This window comes from Egretta garzetta, unplaced genomic scaffold (genome assembly GCF_000687185.1).
Source record: "Egretta garzetta isolate BGI_Z169 unplaced genomic scaffold, ASM68718v1 scaffold397, whole genome shotgun sequence".
Classification (NCBI taxonomy): Eukaryota; Metazoa; Chordata; class Aves; order Pelecaniformes; family Ardeidae; genus Egretta; species Egretta garzetta.
Window position 1 is genome coordinate 6,614,962 of NW_009260493.1, and position 4,501 is coordinate 6,619,462.

Consider the following 4,501-nt stretch of genomic DNA (forward strand, 5'->3'; position numbering starts at 1 on the left):
AAGGTGTCTCAAGAAGGGTAACAGAGCTGGTGAAGGGTCTAGAGCACAAGTCTTATGAGGAGCAGCTGAAGGAATGCGGGTTGCTTAGCCTGGAGAAAAGGAGGCTGAGGGAGACCTTATTGCCCTCTACAACTGCGTGAAAGGATATTGTAGGGAGGTGGGCATTGGTCTCTTCTCCCAAGTAACAAGCAACAGGACGAGAGGAAATGGCCTCACATTGCATCAGGGCAGGTTTAGGTTGGATATTAGGAGAAATTTCTTCACTGAAAGTGTTATCAGGCACTGGAATGGGCTGCCCAGGGAAGTGGTCAAGTCACCATCCCTGGAGGTATTAGGTGACGTGGTTTAGTAGTGGACAGGTATGGTTGGACCTGATGAACTTAAAGGTCTTTTCCAACCAAATGATTCTATGATTCTATTTTATCCCTCCCTCTGTCCTGCTAAGGAGGGGAGTGACAGAGTAGCTTGGTGGGCACCTGACATCCACTAAGTTCAGCCCACCACAACAGGAAAAATATTCTCTGTAAATATTGAAAGGCAGCCTGCTAAAAATACCTTTTTTTTTTTTTTTTTTTTTTTTTTTCTTCTCTTCAGCAGAATGCCTTTCTGTGTTGTTCCAGTTGTCTTCAGATCATTGATACAGTCATTTAGATTTTGCCATGTAGTTTGCTGTGTTAATTTCTGCACACTTCCCTTTTATGTTCATCATCTACGTTTTCCCCCCTCTCATTCCTTTTCTTACATCTGTATGAATTTACGTTATGTTATCAGTTCGTTGCCAGTTTCTGCTGCAGCAGAATGCCTTTCTGTGTTGTTCCAGTTGTCTTCAGATCATTGATACAGTCATTTAGATTTTGCCATGTAGTTTGCTGTGTTAATTTCTGCACACTTCCCTTTTATGTTCATCATCTACGTTTTCCCCCCTCTCATTCCTTTTCTTACATCTGTATGAATTTACGTTATGTTATCAGTTCGTTGCCAGTTTCTGCTGCTTTATTTTGGTCAGTAGCCTCTGCTTTGCTCCCATCAGTGTAGGTTTACAGAAGCAAGAGGCTCTTTTTCCTTCGTATCCTTGAAGCGTAATGCAGTCAACAAGGCTGGGGTTTCACTCAGAGGCTCTCAGTCTAGAATACTGTGGGATCAGCTTCCCCCTTCTCCCCCCCGCCCCCATCTGGATGGTTCTGCTTGGTGAAGTTTTACACTTGCTTTTATGAGAATGATCTGAGCCAATTGGCTACAAAAGTTGGCAGGAATTGATTCACACAGGTTTTTCTAAGAAGCACCTTGATGCATTATGGGAGAGACCACAAGTTTTGCAATGCTCCTGTGTGACAGCAGAGCAAACACCACGGATCGGTGCTCCAGAACATAGTGATTTGTGGGTTATGAACCTTCTTGTGATTTCTGGTTTAAATTTATACAGAGGCAGATTACAGTTGCTCTTGTGCCATACTGTCATTCTTTAGTTTAAGCAGTTCTTTCTTACCTTACTGATCAAGAAATCAGCAACTATCAATGTTTTAAAAAGAGGAAAGGTTGCCTTTTAAGTGATCAGCTAATTTATTTTTGTTATTGAACAGATTCCCAGAGATCTAAATTGAGTCACATACAGAGTGTATCAGTATGGGTATAGATGCTTAATTTGTTTCTGTAATGAGGTGGATTGGGGTGTGTGTGTTTGTTTATTTTCTGTATTGTGCCTCAAGGAACCCTTTCTCCTGAGACGATGCTGTATCTAGGGTTCCTGAACAAGTGGATGTTGCATCCATGTCTATATGGAGGATAAAATTTCTTTTCCCACATGGAACAACATGTGACTCTTAAAACTAAAGAGAAATAAGGAGGTATTCTGTTGCATCCCTACAGATATTGTGGTGTCTGGTGCCTTCTTTGTACAGGACCTAGTGATTGTGTAGATAAAAAGTGAGATCATCTAATGGACGTGGGAGGCAACTGATCCTGTGTGCTCACCCCACCCCTCCAAGCCCACAGGCAGGTTGGGTATTAACCACGCTAGATCTGATACAAGTATGTGGGGGAGGGCCAGGACCACCCCTAACAGTAACAGCTAGCTGTTAGAAGATTTTTATCTGAAAAGAAATCAGACCTTTTGCTTCTGAGTCTAGGTGTAGAAGTTCACTTTTAAACTTAAGAGAAGTTTAACTATACAGGGAGCAGTGGGCTTAATATCAGTCTGAGGGCAACACGGTACTGTTGTATTTGAAGGTAACTTGTTGGTTTTTGGGTATTAGGTGCCCTAGTTATTTCTATTTCTACTTTATGCTACACAGCATCCAGAAAAGAACACCCACCAGATTGCTGGACTTGTGTTGCATCTGCTGGGAATGTGTGCTTGGAAATTCCTCTTCGAGTAGATTGCAGGACTGGCTCTAGTTTGTGCTTGAGTGACACAGGATCTCTGCTTCCATTTCATAAAAATGACACTACTTGAGCCAGGCTTACTATAAGGGTCCTGAACTGTAATGCTTTATGCTAGGTAAGAACTAGCATGTGTCCATTGCATGTTTGGCTTCGTGCCCCTGTGCATACCTCACACATAAATTGGGGCTTCTACAAATATCATGCTTTTCCTTTAATATATGGCATAGTTGTTTAGCTCCCCTGTTTGGTCATTATCTGCTTTTCCTTCCCCATATCTAAGCCTCAGGTACCTTTGCAAAGTTCTTTTTCTGGCTAGCCTCTCCCAGCAGACTAGCTCAGCTGGACGGGTTTCCTGGGAGGTCAGCCATTCCCGTGTGTTTAGGTGTTCTCACCCCAGTGGCTCCCATTAATTGTTTCCGGTCTTGGAGAGGTGCTCTTGACAGGAAATGTCTGATTACAGTGGTGCTGACAAATCAGTGATGCTGTGGTTTGTACGGTTGAACAAGAAATACCAAGCTGTACTGACGTGGTACTGGGATTTCCAAAGCAGGTTTCCCACCTCATGCAGGTGGTCTCTGGGTAAAAAGGAAGATATCCGTGCCAAGCATAGAGAACCATGAAGAAGTCGATAAGGATGTTGTTTGCTTGTTTCTGAAAGCTTACCCAATAGTAAATGTCACCATGGCTTGTCAAAACCAGTGTTGTTATGCTGAATGGAGAGCTGCTACTGCAGTATGAAAAATGCTTAGTGTTCACACTTGCACTGAAATACGTTTTGTTGCAAGCCCTTTTCTTCCTGTATCTTTGTCAGGAGAGCGTCTTACTGTGTCTTCTAACCCCCAAGTGGAAAACAACCCTAAATACCGGTCTGTCTCAGAAGTTGCCATTATCAGCTTTCTTTTTGCCCTGATTAATTATGAGATAATGCACATAAGGCAGTGGCCATATGTTTAATACCAATTAATCAGAAGATAATAGCAAACATAAACATTCATTAGTTTTATAGCTGCTCTGTTTGTATTCATTATTTTTCCTGGCAGCACTGTAGTAAGCGGGTAGTATCAAAGAGTAGGGTGTACATGTAATATATCTCAGAGCATTTGTTTAAATGTTCGTCTTTGCCCGGTTATATTTTAAACAATGAGCAGGAGATGAACTTTGACCACTGCATTTCATTTATCACGTTCTTGGTGACTAAAGGCATTGGTAATAGCCAAGAGCAAAGGGCTTTATATCCACTAATGGACTCTTCTTGACCATGTTACCATGTATAATCTCGAGTTTTTACTATTTCTTAAGAAAAGTTAATTGGTAGAGATTTTGAAAGTGAAGTTCTCCGTCTTTGCACAGATGGCTTAAAAAGAGTGAAGTGGATTTACACTGCGGCTAAGAACTGTTGGTAACACAGTTGCAATACATGCCAAGCTTCACAGAGATGCATCCTTTTCCACTGCTGCTCAGGCAAGAGCGGTCAAGTCAACTGCCTCCAATTCCATTGGATGAATCTGGTTTCCCAGGATAAAGAAGCCGATTCCCAGTGTAGTGGTATTATGTTCTCTTGAACGTGTTGACGGTGTGTTTCAAGCGATTGTCGGTATAGATGTTAGTTAGCCTAATAACATAATGTGTGACTGCTCTGTGGTTGCTGCAGTGTCCGCAGCTCAGCGTGTGGTTACCCAGCTAAGGCGTAGGTAAGCAGCTTCATTACAGCTTGGTTGCCGTCAGGAGGCAGGCAGAGCTCGGGGCGGTTTAGGAAATGCACACCAAGAGCTTGCTGAACTGCCTGCTGCTGCATTTACGCTGCTTCTGCTGCCTAGGCCAGAGCTAAGCTCTAGAGTCATGATACGCTTCAGTCACATCCCCATAGGCATGCCAGTTGTTTAAGGAGATGGGAGAGAAGGCTACGGCTGGACTTACTTTATTGTTCATAAACTACCGAGCCACAATTATTTACAGTAAGATGTATTATAAGACTTTTTAGCCATAATGTCAAAGATGACTGGCAAAGACAAACACCATACTATCCCCATTTTCTTTAAATGGTAACAGTGATCTGTAACCACTTTGAGGTAGAGAAAGCCAAATTTCATCTTGTGTCCAAGACCAAAGTAAGGGATAA